The 14781-nt window shown below is 37.8% G+C and overlaps 1 protein-coding gene and 1 pseudogene across 2 annotated transcripts in view; one reads left to right on the plus strand and one right to left on the minus strand.

Moving 5' to 3' along the window:
• The window catches only part of LOC118933759 (histone-arginine methyltransferase CARM1-like), a 274777-nt gene that overhangs the window by 146465 nt on the left and 113531 nt on the right, over positions 1-14781 (minus strand). The window lies entirely within an intron of this gene.
• LOC118933751 (40S ribosomal protein SA-like) lies at positions 1979-14586 on the plus strand (annotated as a pseudogene).

The following is a 14781-nucleotide window of genomic DNA, read 5'->3' on the forward strand; positions in this document are numbered from 1 at the left end:
AGCCAGAGGGAGCCCTAAGGGCAAGAAGGCATCCCTGGGTGGGTTACCACTTGCCCCTATGTTTAATGGGCCCCCTGCCAGATGCTCAAGGCAAAGGACACCAACGCCCAAGTAGGGGCTTGGATAAAGGGGTCCCCATACCAGCTTTTACTAGATAATCCATACAGGATGTTAGTAACTGTGATCTGGTACTTTATAGTCACTATTCTGTGTGATAGCTATCCTGAAAATGTGCAAGAACAGGAAGGGGGAGATGGCAGAAACCACATCCTTGGAAAACAGAACCACATAAACACAGGCTCTGGGGCCAGAATCCCCAGGCTTCAGTTTCATTACTGACACTATTAGTCCCTGCATGATCCTTATCAGGTCACTTGATCTTTTCAGGTTCTTGGTAAAGCATTTTGCAAAATGGACTACAGAGTTACAGAGTTAATGCATGGGTTATGTATTCTGTATGAGTTAGAATTAGGTTTGTCTGCATATAATAAAAAAACAAAATAATCGTGGTATCAATGAGAGGGTGATTTATTTTTCCCTTACGTAAAACAAGTCCAGAAGTAGGCAGTTTAAGGCTGGTGTAGCAGTTCCACAGTCAGACAGACATAGGCACCATGTACCCTTCTTTGATGTACTTAGATCATACTTACCATTCTCACAGTGCCTCATCATCATAAAGTAATTGCTGTAGCTCCAGCAATCATGTCTACACTCCAGGCAGCAAGAAGCTAGAAGAATCAGGGGAGAAATGGCATACTTCCTGTATGACTCAGGCCCTGTTAAGATTTCCCAGGAACCCTTTTCAACAATTTCAGCTGCCATCTTTATTTGCAAGGCTGGCTGAGAGTGCACATTTTAGCTATACTCATTGCTACCCTAATTATGTAGTACTTTTGATAGTGTGATAGAAGGGGAGAATAGAATGAGGCAGCAATTAGCAGTCTTGGCCATAAATGCTTACCTCAAGGGCTGATGATCTTCCCAAATGAAAGGACATTGTAAAGCTGCAGATGGTCATGTAAATAACATCCATACTCCCTGGCTTCCCATGCAAGGCCCTTCATGACTAGCCCCATTCTGCTGGATGAGCCAAATCTCCTATCACTGCCCCTTACCCTGCACTTTCTTCTCACCGCAGTGAATTGCTGACATGTCCCTCGCATGGCCCACCTTCTTGCCTTGTATCTCAGCTTTGTCACTTGTCTTTGCCTAAACCAGGAATCCTCTCCTGGAAGCTTCCCTGGAGCTCCGAGTTCAGCTAAGTGTCTCTTTGTTATGCTCCCACAGTGCCTCATGGACATGCCACCACCGTTCTCTTCATTTTTTTGAAATAATCAGTCCATGTCTTTATCTTTCCCTCTGCACCTCCACTGCATAATACAAGGGCCACTAGCCACATATGGCAATAGAGTACTTGACATGTGGTTAGTCAAATTCAGGTGTGCTGTTAAATGTAAAATAAAACCTACAAGATTTCAAAAATACAGTACAAAAGAACAAGAATGTAAAATATCCCATTAATATTTTTCCATGCTGATTTCATGTTTAAATTATAACATTTTAGGTTTACTGGAGTAATCTATATTATCAAAATTAATTTCACCTATTTCTTTTGGCTCTAAAAAATGTGTTTACTAGAACACTTAAAATTACATATGAGGAAAGAGTTCTGGAGAAGAGTGTTGCTGATGGTGGCACAATAAGATGTGTCCTTAGCACAATTAAACTGTATCACTTAAAAATGGTTCAGTGGTAAATTTTATGTTAGGGTATTTTTAATTAAAAAATAGAAAAATATATACATATTTTAAATTACGTATGTGGCTTGATTCTGTGGCTCACTTTGTATCCTCACTGGTGAGCATCACTCTTGGAGATAAGCTTCTACAGGGAAGCAACTCTGTCTCATTGATTTGTGTGTCTTGAGCCTATGCAGTGTCTGTTGGCCAAGTGCTGAGTGGAGAAACTCAACAATAGGATGAAACCTTTGATTACAATACGGCAAAGTCAGCTGACAGGGAAAAATGACAGCAGTAAGGGACAAGGGCCGGCAGAACCAAAACGTGCTCAATTTGAGGCTCTGGTAAAGTCTGGGAAGTACCAAGTGGCCCTGGTAAGGTAGTGGCTGGTGCACAGCCCCAAAGGCCTTGGTTCAAATCCTAGTACTGTTATTAACCAGCAAATGACCTTGACATGTGACATACACTCTGAGCCTCAGTTTATCTGTAAACCAGGGATGATTATAGCATGAACCTCATGTTGCAAGGAGAAATAAAGGAGATTCTGTTGGCACAGTCCCTGAAGCATAATGATCAATAAACACTAGCTTTTCTTTTATTAGCTTTTATGAGCCTGTCATGAAGGAAAATCAATTTTTTAAAAGTTGCCCGAAGCCAATCCACATTAAGTCATTTCCCTGCTGAATATTAAAACAATTTTTAATCTGAGATGACAAAAATAATTTGAGCTGGCAGATGGCTTAGTGTTGTCACCCACTTTGTTGCTTGGAATTGAATGGATTATATATAAATACACCAAACTCTTTTCTTGTCTGGAAAAGCACCCAACTCCAAGGTCTGCTGTGTGTTCTGTGGTGCTGAAGTGGCCCAGTTCAGTGGTGTGATGGCACAGCAGAGCAGGGGGTGGGCCAGCCGCACTGACTGAATCAGATGGGACAGGCAGGTTTGACTTCCTCATACAGTCTCCAAATCCCAGACTCTGAGAACAGCATTTGCTTCTCGTTTATGCTACATGTCCAACATAAGTCTCTTTAGGCTCTTTACTTCACGTTATTCTCACTAAGGATCCAGTCTAGAAAATGTCCAGGATTGTGGCTGAAGGAAAACAGGAACATGGTGTTTCCCACACTAGCTTATAACAACTTCAGACAGAACTGACAGATCTTTCTCACATTCACTGGCCAAAGAAGTCAGACATCCATGCCTAACTTCAAGGGCGTAGGGGAGTGGATCCTATCATATGGTAGAAGAAGGAAAGCAGAATGAATATCCATGACAGGTCTGATGACTACCGAGAAGATGATCTTGCAAAGGCAGAGATATGATGCCACCCAGTGTCCCCAAATCAAATATTGGGATTCTAATAAAAATCCCCCTCAGTTTCACATAAACAGAAAGCAATGGAATGCAAATTGAAATGATGTACTATCTTCAGATCTGAATTAATAAAACCCACAACATCCAATTTTTTAATGTTTCAGTGAAACAATATACTCAAATACTGCTTGAGACATCATAAATCAGAATGTGTTTTAGAAAGCAATTTATCAATATGTATCAGATCAAGAAATGAAAGTTCATATTCTTTGGCACATTTATTCAACATCTGTGGATTGATCTGCATGAAACCATCTAAAGGCTATAGGCCCAAAGACATTTATTTATTTGTAGTATAAAAAATGCTATTACTAATTATAATAGCAAAAAGATTACTTATAATTTAAAAAGTAGAAACAATTTAAATGTCTCACAATAGAGGTCTGATTAGGTAAGCCATAGAAATTCATTTGTGGAATATTATTTATATATTACCAATGATGCTTATAAAGTCTAACAAACATGGAAATATGCTTATGATTCAGTATTAAATGAAAATAGTTGTATACAAATATGTAAATAATAATCATAACCACTTAGAAATGGATACAAAAGATGCTAAAAAATAATTAAGCCAAAATGCTAATAGCAGTTGTATTAATACTAATGTCACACCAGATATAATAATGAAAAATAAACTTTAAAATGGAATCTGACCAATCTAAAATTATCTCCTGTTGAGAGGGGTTCTGTGAAGTGAATGCTTGGGCAGAATTTACATTTAGACAGGATAACAATGCAAGCTCATAGTAGTGCTCATAAATATTGTGTAAAAAAGGAAAAAAGGATGAATGAAAAAAGGAAGAGAAACAGCAATAAATGAATGATGAAGTAAGAACATGAAAATGGAGGTATCGTCTCTCTTAAGACCACTGACTAGGTAACATTAACCACTAATGAGAGAAATCATTTTCAGGCCTAAAAACAACAGCCTCCCAGGATCAGTTCTGTGTGGGCAATAAGATGCTAAGAGCCACAGGAACTCATTTGTTCCTTAATGTCACCACCACGCTGGAGTCTCCCCTGCTTTTATTTCCTTCTCCCCTTCAACCAACCCCCAAGAGTGGTCCAGGATAGGGTCTGGGTTACAATGCCTGTATATTAGAGCAGGTATGTCCCTTCAACCACAGAGAAAATAAAACAATATTGATCTTACTATCACTCTGTGGTCTGCCGTTATTTTAATGATCTGCTCTAAACTCATTTCATTTAATGAAATTCCCAAGAAAGCCTAAATCTAGGTTTCCCTATGGAATAAAGACCTTATTTAATCTAAATAGGCAAGACTGCCATTTTGGTGGTAAAGGATGTGCACTGTACCACCCTGGGGCTACACTATTTACTAAAAGTGTCATAGACTTATTTATTTATTTCAATTCTTTAGCAAATGGCAGTAAATTGTCTTTTTTTTCTAACAAAGTCAGGGTACCGTGATAACTTTCTGGCAAATGAAAGAACAATTGTCTTAAGGAACGGTTTGTTTGTTTGTTTGTTTGTTTGCTTGGGGACAAAGAAAGTGTGTTGTATGATCGCTTTGAAGCATGCCCAATGAGCACATACATTAGTGCTTGCTGTTCCCTCCATAGTCTACTCTAGAAAGGGGTGGCACACTCCAATGCGTCATGGGTCAGACAGGTTATGTAAACAGGTGTAGTGGGCCATGCATTTCTAGAAAGTATTAGGGACAGTTAAGAAACTCGAGTGGAAACTACAGACTTAGACTAAATGCCTCCAAGCTTAATTTAAAAACAAAACCACCCTGTAAGCTAAATATAATTCATCTTCTGGTAAATCCATCCCTCTGATCATCAGTTTGTAACTCTGGTTCTTGGTCGAATAAGTGATTTTTTGAAAAGGATCGAATGCTGCTTATTTGTTGAACCTCAGTTTTCCTACTCATTTCCAGCAGTCTTAGAAATCTTGTGTTATAGAAATCTTAGAAGGTTTCTAAGTTAGTGGCTCTCAACCAGGGGTGACTTTGCTTCACTCAAGGAACATCTGGCAATATCTCAAGACATTTGGTTGTTACAGCTTGGAGGGCAGAGGAGTTGTGTGTGTGCTGTAGGCAATAGTGGGTAGAGGCCACAGATGCTGCTAGGCACCCTACATTACACAGGACAGCCCCCTACCATAAATAATTATCCAGCCCAAACTGTCAATAGCACTGCTGTTGAAAAACTGGTCTAAGTAGTTGTGTGAGAATTAAAGATAGAAAAAAAAGAAAAGAGACCTTTAGCTTGATGCGAAGAGAATCCTTAAAACATAAGCAGTATCTATAGATGTGTATTGTAGACATAAAAAAAGGGTTACCCCATTTCTGGACTCAGCACAATGAAATGGGTGCCTGAGATGTTAATGAAAAACTATAGGCATTCCTAGGCAAAAGGCGGTCCTAGCTCCTTGTTCTGGGGACTCCTGGAAGCACCACTTTGTCCCCTCCTCCATCTCCTTGTCCACACATTTGTGTGATAGGCAATGGCATGTATGGGCTGCAGGAACCATTACTGTACCTGTGAGTTACTGGGAATATATTTCATTATCATTTGAACTACTGGATAAGATGCTTTGTCATCTTAAATTCTTTCATCAGAGAAACCTTTACCCATATTATTACTCTTGTAGCTGAATATGGATGTTATACTCTATATAACACTAATTATTTATAAAAAGGCTATGCTTCAGGTATACTGTAAAATTTCCATACTGGGCTGAACATATACCTCCTGCAAGTTACTTCAGTAGAGAAATGACTTCTGAATTTCAAACTACCAGAAGAAGATTTTAACTCCATTCTGATGTAAGATTGCCATTAACCACATCCCAGTAATCTGGTAGTCCTTTAAATGGGTAAACAAACATGTTGTCTTTGTAAATTCTTTACAAAGAGTTCTCTTCCCTGAGATGGGTTTCACATAGCATACTGACTCTCCCTGTATGATCCATGAGTCCCTGAGGATACATTTAAACATCCTAAAATACATGAACCAAATTAGTTTTGGGTCATCACTACTTTACCTGGGAACCATAGGGAATCTTCCCACACAAAGGGAAGGTTGGGAGGGTTGGGGGAGAAAGTTGCTTTGTAACAAAGTGCTCAAAAAAATAGAAAATAAATGAAAGGAAATATTATATCCCTGGCATCCAGCACAGTTCCTGAGTGGCTGAGGGTTTTAAGCACCAAATAATATTTTAAACTGAATGATAGGTGGTATTAATAATGCCTCCTATTTAAAAAATTTTAATTTAACAGTATATCTAGAAATTCTTATCATTAAGTATGCAGAGGTTTTTTGTTTTTTAACGGCTACATGATATTCCAAATCACTAAGAGCCTAATGATGGACATTTTAGTTGTGTTCAGTATTTTGCTATCACAAATAATGAGCTAATGTTAATATTTTCTTAAACTTTATTTCTTCCACTTGTATTTGTAGGTAAAATTACCAGGAGATCAAAAGAAAGATCCATTTTAATTTTAAATCTATTGCCAAATTGCCTTTTCTAGAAGCTGTTACAATTTACACCCCACAGGGTGTATCGCAGTGCCTATTTCCCCACAAGACCTATGTAGTGCATTAACAATTTTTTATGAATAAAAAATTTTAAATATTAATTTAAATATTTAAACATTTTCTTTTGCGTTAATCTATTATATGACATAAGTTTCTTTGACACTCCCAAGAGAACTAAAGCATTTGAATGCACTTTAAAAAATGGGAGGGGGGATGAAGAGGGAGAATGCAAATAGTAATGCTAAGCACAAACTGTCCTATAGTAAATAACCTTGTTCTGCTTTTCCAGGAGCTATTAGTCAAATACAGTAAAACCAACATTATAAATATTCTCAAGTTCTATTACTCAGCCACCTGAGTTTTCTGCCATTGCTACTGTAATTGTAAGAGGGCATTTCAATACAGCTCCAAAACTCTTGATAAATACACCGTGGATGACCAGCAGGTAGATTATTATCTCGTAGGTAAACAGCATTTGTTTCCTGGGGAAGTATTTGTAGCTCTTGATACCCCAAATTATATTTTTGTGGACTTTTCCATCTATGACTTCCTTTTTTACTTTCATTATGAATATTTTCAAATGTACCTAAAGTACATACATTAACAATGATTTCTATCAGCAAGTTCAAAGCTTTCTAAGATTTTTTCAGTTTTAATTCATTTCTACTACCTCATATTTTTTTGTTTTCTTTGCTGGACATTTTAAAGCAAATCCCAGACATAATGTCATTTCATCCATAAATATTTTAGTAGCATACAGATATTTGGTGCACATGTTCAGCAGGAAACAGGAATCCGAGAATATGGTTACCATAATAAATACTGTGAGCAGGAAGGCATGGAGTGGCCAGGCTGCAGGTGGGTTTAAGTGAAGTATGAGTTTCCTCATAAAAGAAAAAATTTGAAAAACAGCTCTTTGAAACTCAGGAGTCTTTACTTTTTACTCTCTTGTCATCTGAAATAGAATTTCACATATACTCAACAGGATAGCAACTTTCACATAGCAAAGGGGCACAGACATCTATAACACAGATAAATCTAGTTATAGTTGGTAACTTCAACTCTCTACTCTCAATAATTGACAGACAAGTAGACCAAGATTTATTAAAGATCAATCAACTTGACCTAACCGATACTTAGAGAATAGTCTACCCAATAATAATGGAACACATATTCTTTCCAAGTATACAAGGAGCATTCACCCAGATGGACCATATTGTAGGACATAAAAAATCTGACAAATTTGAAACTACTGATATCATACAAAACATAATTCTCAGACCACAAAAAATTTCAACTAGAAAACAGAAAGACATCTGGAAAATCTGTGAATGCTTAGAAATTAAATAATATACTTCCAAATAACCCATGGATCAAAAAAGAAATTCATAGGCCAAAGAATAAATAACAATACAAATTCTTTTGAACTGCATGGCAAGAAATACACAACATACCAAAATTTAATGGATGCAGCTAGAACAGTGTGTATAAAGAAGTGTATAGCATTAAATACACATATTAGAAGAAAAGAAAGACTCAAATTAATGATCTAAGCATCTATCTTAAGAATATAGAGAGGGAAGAGTAACCAGAGAATTAATCAGAAGGAAGAAAATAATAAATACAAAGGCAAGAATAAGAGGATATAGACAAAAAAGGGAAAAATGAATGAACCCAAAAGTTCTTTCATTGAAAGGATCAGTAAAGTTGATATAACTCTCAGTAGACTAATCAAGAAAAATAAAGACCTATTACCAATATAAGAAATGAAAGGACATCATTAATCAGATTGATATAAAGGAATATTATGAACAACCTAGTGGCAACTAATTGGCAAGCTGGATGAAAAGGACAAACTCCATGAATGACATACATAATTAAAGCTCACTCAGTAAAAAGTAGATGCATTCCATGGATCTGTATGTATTCAATAAAACTGACTTTCTAGTTAAAAGTTTCCTTACAACAAAAATTTAAAGCCCTTCTGGCTTCAGTTGTTAATTCTAAAAAATATCTGGGGGAGAAATTATGCCAAATTTCATACAAAGAGTTCACAAAATCAGATTAGGGGATATAACCCCAGTCTTTTAAGACCAGTATTACTGATACCTAAATCAGACAAAGACTTTAAGAAAACTACAAAGCAATATCTAAGGAACACAGATACAAAATTTATTTATAAAATTCTAGCAAATCTAATTTAGCAATATATAAAAAGGATCATATATCATGACAATGAGGTTGAACTTAAAAATTCAAGTTTTTTAAACATTAAAAATCAACATATGAACAGGCTAAAAATAAAAATGATACAATAATCTTCATAGATTCAGAAATAGTATCTCACAAAACACAATTCAAGATAGCAATTATTAGTAAATTAGGAATAGAATGGACTTTCCTCAACCTGATAAAAGATATCTATATAAACCTAGAGCTAATTAATGGTGAAAACTGAATGCTTTCCCTGAGATCATAAACAAGGTAAGATTTGAACTCTAATTTCTTCTATGCAACATTGTACTGAGGTACTAGCTGGTGCAATAAGCAAGACAAAGAAATAAAACGCATCCAGAGAAGAAAGGAAGAAGTAAAATTATCTCTAACCACAGATGATCATTTATGTATGAAGTCCTAGAAATCTACAAAAGAAACTTACAAGAACTAAGTGACTTAGCAAGATTGCAGGATATAAGGCTAGCATACCAAAAAATCAACTGCCTTTCTAATACAATGGATAACAAACATTAACTAAATTTGGGTTGTTTGATGAGGAACAGTTTGTTTGCATGACATCAAAAGGCCTTCATACAGATTTCTTATTAGTTACATATAACAAGGAAAGCACAGCAGCTTTATAGTGGAGCTACGGAAAATATCTTGCCCTTGACCTGGTGATCAAAATTCATATGACTAACAAGGGACAGACCGACGGAGTGCTCACTGATGTGGTATCTTGAGAAGGACACAATATCAGTTAGGCGGTTTTCTGACTGGCGATCCATAACCAGAATCATCTCATGAGGAAACATTACAAAAACCCAAACTGGGGAATACTCTATAATAGCTGGTTCCTGTTCTCCAACTACCTTGATGCCATGAAAGAAAGAAAAAGGACAAAGAACTGTTTCAAATTAAAGGATTCTAAAGAGACATGACATCTAAATGCAATGCCTGATTCTGACCAGATGCAGTACCAAAGAGGAAGAAAACTTATTACAGACATGATTAGGACGATTTCTGAAACTGACTATGGACTGTAGATTAAATATAAACATCATATAGATGCTAAATTCCTGAATTTAGTAACTGCATCCTGCGGTTACAGAGGAGGTTCAATCTTGTTTATAGACTATGCTGAGTGAAGTACTAAAGAGTAAAGGAGTATGACACATGCAAATTACAATGGTTCAGAAATAAAATGGGAGTGTGCTTGTATATATGTACATACATACAGATAAAGAGAGAGATCAAACATGACTACTGTAAATTAATAAATTACTTTAAAGGATATTCAGAAGTTTTCTGTATTGTTTATAGAAATTCTCTATAAATTGGAAAATTTTTCAAAATAAAAAAAGATGGAGAAACTTTTGCATGATTCATAAGTTCCCAGAAAAAGGTCCACGAGGATCTTTATTTATTTTTCTCAGTTAGTGAAATGTTAATAAAAGTTGGCTTTCCCATGTTTGTATTTCCATCCTAATTAAAGATATGAGTTTTTCAGATTAAACGCCAACCAATGAAGAGGGAAGGGGCAGTTTGGAAGCTGTTGAAAGAACACGGGCCTTGCATTTTCTTTTTTCTCATTTGGGTAATTTCCTTCATATCTATGAGTCTTAGTGTGTTTGCTCAAAAAATGGTAATAATAATAATATAGCAACTTCACAGGGCTTCTGTGAGAATTACAATGAGAAAAAACATAAATATGTACCTTTACAAAATCCAGTGCTGGACCTCTGCTCAAGCCCTCAAATGTTTTCAGTCTCCCTCAGAATAAAACCAAGATCCTAACCATGGCCTTCAATGTCTTACCTTACCTGGCTGCTAGTTCTCTGCTCTTGCCGGCATCCTTCTGCCCCACTGCATGGAGGCTCTCTCTCCCGAGGGCCACTCTTAAAATACTCCTGCCTCAGGGTCTTTACAGTCTGTTGCCATCTAGGCCACCCTTAGCCCAGACACATTGTTCATCCCGTCTCCACTGCCATTCTTTGTTCAGACGTCATCTTATCAGTGAGGCTTTCCCGCCAAATTACCTACAAACAGCATACACACTTAATCCCCTGTCATTCTCTGCCTCTTCCCCTGATTTATTTTCTTTATAGCACTTACCATAGATATGCTCTCACTATAAGTGCTCATTTATTAATTGTTTGTGTCCTTCCCTTAAAATATCAGCTATATAATTGTAAGGACTTCTATTTATTCAGCATTGATCTTCAGCACATAAATAAGCACTTGGCATGTAAAATATATGAATGAATGAATGAATGAATGAATGAATGAATGAACAGAAAGTAATAAACCTTGCACATTTCTAGGACATACATAGTCAGTGCTTCATAGATACTACCTTAAGTCCATTTAATTAAAATACTTTTCTCTGTTGACATCTGACATTAAATATTCCCAATGCTTCTAAAAGACATGAATTTAAATGTATTGGATTTCACAGTGGTCTTTCAGATTACTGGAGAATATACTGACTTGGGCCTACACAGGCCATGGAGATGATTGAGTCACAATTCTGAAGAAGGAAAGGAGGAAGGGAAGAAACATTCCTCATGTAGACATGTTTAGATATTTATTCATTTCTTTCCTAGTGGTACTACCTAATTATCAATACAGGTCAACTCCCCAGTGAAGTTAGATTTTCTTTCTCACCCAAGTTACAGATAATTGGCAGCTTTTCACTCATTTCTAAATATAAAATAGCAGCCCCCCATATCAAATGCCATACCCTCTTACTCCAGAAAAGCAGAGCACATCTCAAAAATTCAGCAATTGTGTCTGATGGGCACTGACATGAGCGGACAGCTTTGTGTCCACATCCAGGCTGACAAGTGACAATCAAGACCCCACAGCCACCTGGGATCTGGGCCATCTGTGACCCTTGGAGTCTTAGCCTGCTTCCTCACTTGCCACTACCTTCCTATAGCTGTGGACTCCAGTTTTTTGCATGACAACCTGCCCTGACAGATCCCGAAAGAGGAATCAGCTGCTTGGCTTGTTCAGTTTCCAGGGCCGGGAAAATTAGACAGGCAACCAACTCCTCAGGAACATTCATTGATTTTGAAAATCATTATTAAATAAAACCAAGGAAGACCATCAGTTTGCAAACATCTGCATCTGCGATCCCTCTGGTGTTGGGATTCCCTCTTAGCAGAGATCAGGAGACACAGGAACTATGTCCAGGAGAGGAATGTGTCATGAGACATCCTCGGAAAAATTCTCAAGTGAAGTCTGAAACTCCTGCTATCAATTATTTTTCCTTCTTACAGAACAAGAGACTAATAGATTATAGCCAATGTCCCAAAACAAGATAGGCCAAGGTCTTTGTGCCCATTCCCAAAATTCAGGGTACACACTAGCTGGGTGAAAAATTCATGTTCAGAGTTAGTCCCAGCTATGGGTTTCCTATTTAGAAATTTTCATTTTTATTTTTTTTATAAGTATACACAGATTAAAGAGAACCTTAGTCATTTGTATTTTAAATTAGGCAAAAGCAAGGGAATCCAGATTTCATTATTGAACTCAAAATCTGTCTCAGGCAATGTAATGAAAAGGGTCACTTCATTTTCTCTCCTTATCAGATAAGTCAGCTATTATTTTCAGAGGCCGTCATGTACGATCGGGGCTTTTGACTCCTGTCACTGGCCCCCCACCCACGTGAGCCACACTGGTCTGGGCCTCGTGACTATCCAGGCTACTTAAGATTCTCTCCTTCGGGTAGAGGGCTGGAAGCAGTGTGGATAGTACTTGGAAACTATTTGGCCATTGGATGTGATAGGGAGTAAAATGCATCCCTGTTTTTCTGGAATTTTGTCTACTGGAATTCAAAATTTCCATTTCACTGCAACTTAAGGAGTCAAAGGGAAGCGTTTGTTCAGAAAATGAAGGCAACCCAAATTTTGAGAGCCTCAAAAACATAAAGTTCCCAAGTCTGCTCAGACCTTTGGTACCAACTTTGAACAGTACTCTAGGCTTGAGACATGCATGTCATGGAAATACATATTTTACGTAGGGTTTAAAGTATGGTTTCCTTGAGCATTAAGTATGCAAAGCATAAAGACATTAGAACAAAGGCTTTTATTTTTTTCCATTTAGTTTTCTTGGCCACACAACTGCTCCTTATTCTTTATTTCTTAAAACTGAATGTGTGTCATTAGGGAGGCTGTGTGGTGCATGGGAAGAATTCCTGGCTTTGCAGTCAGGGAATTCAGGATTGGAGTCCTTGGTCAGTTATTATTTGTCAAATTATCTTGAGAAAGTGGGTGAGTTTTTCTGAATTTGTTTCCACATCAGTAAGGTGACCCACTTAAACCCTTCAGTAGGTGTAAGTAAGTATCAGATAAATGGTTATCTAATAGGTTAAATGTTTATATTAATTTACTTAGGTTAAATGTTTACAGTGTAAGTGAAAATGACATTTTGCTCTTAGCCCCATTTTTCCATTTCTTCAAGTCTTGCATTCCTGAAAGTCATAAACTACAAAAAACATTCTAAAATAGTCACATCCTAAGATTTCCCACATCTTGATTTTCATTAGCAAAGATAAGAATGTCTTGTCTTTGCTAAAACTGATGACCTTTCCACACTACCCAGAAAAAAGTCCATACAGCATTGTTCTGGGTTCCCGCCGTAACTGAAAAGGCAACTTCCACAGTGTCTGGAGCCCTTGATGTCCTGCAAATAAAGGAGGATGTCCTCAAATTTCTGGCAATAGGAACCTGTTTATGTGGCACCAACCTTGACTTCCAAATGGAACAAGTACATCTACAAAAGGAAAAGTTTTGACATCTAATTATAAAAGAAGAAAATTTGAGAGAAGATTTTGCTGGAGCTCATGCGATTATTATCATCAGAACGCAGCTGATGTCAGTGTCAGGTCCTCCAGGTACGCTAGGCAGCAAGTCTGCAGCTGCTATTGGGCCACACTTACTGCGGGCCATTTCACTCTTGGATCTTTACTAACCAGATCCATGTGACCTTCCAGGAGCCGTGACTTCTGGTGGTTCCTGGCCCCAAGGCTGACTGACAGCCTCTCACAAAGGCCTCTTATGTTAAGTTGACTGCCGCTGCTCTGTGTAGCACAGACTCCCCTCTGCACTGTGTGGCTACTGCTATCCCATGCAACACCCAGGGAGCTCACTCACTGTACAGGTCTGGGAAATTCTGCATATGTGTGGGACTGCCTCCTGGGAATACCCATGGAAGGTCACGTCTGATCCCTACTTCTACTGAGATCCTGAAGAGATTGTAAAGGAAGAGTCAGACGCTACTGGAAATGTGACCACATGAGAACGTCAGGGCGAATGCACTGTTTCTGCTCCCAAGTTTACTGCTCCTCAACCCCAGGTCACAGAAAGGCCGGTCTGAAGGAGCAGATGCCCTTGTGCCCATTTAGCAGTTTCCTACTGAAGATGGGGACGCTCAGCCCGTCACTGAGGACTGGACTGCAGCTCCCACTGCTCAGGTCACTGAATGGGTAGGAACATCCACCGAGTTAGGCTGTTATTCCATAGCCTCTTAAACAGAAAATGGAAATAAGGTTGACAGAAAATAAAGTTTCTAAAACTGTGGCCAAAAATAATAAACCGATGCAAACATAATCTAATCAGAGCTGTAGGCTATCATACTTGACCTACAAATATAGCTTTCTCTCTTTAGCTGGGATCCAGCTATCGTGAAAGCAGGGCTCCATCATACATATTTTATTACTGGAGACTAAAGTCCACTTGGAACTCCAAAAATATTTATTAAGATTTTTTTGTTTGACCTTTTAACACAGAGGCCCCATCAAGATATTCACACAGACTTACCCACCAGAGCTTCTGAGCTGTGCTGCCTGAGAAGGGCACTTTACAGGACCTCAGGTCCAGGCCTGTCTTCCTTAGATTCTGGGTGAGTTTAACTGCTAACATAGTGATTTT

The sequence above is a fragment of the Manis pentadactyla genome, chromosome 3 (genome assembly GCF_030020395.1).
Source record: "Manis pentadactyla isolate mManPen7 chromosome 3, mManPen7.hap1, whole genome shotgun sequence".
NCBI lineage: Eukaryota > Metazoa > Chordata > Mammalia > Pholidota > Manidae > Manis > Manis pentadactyla.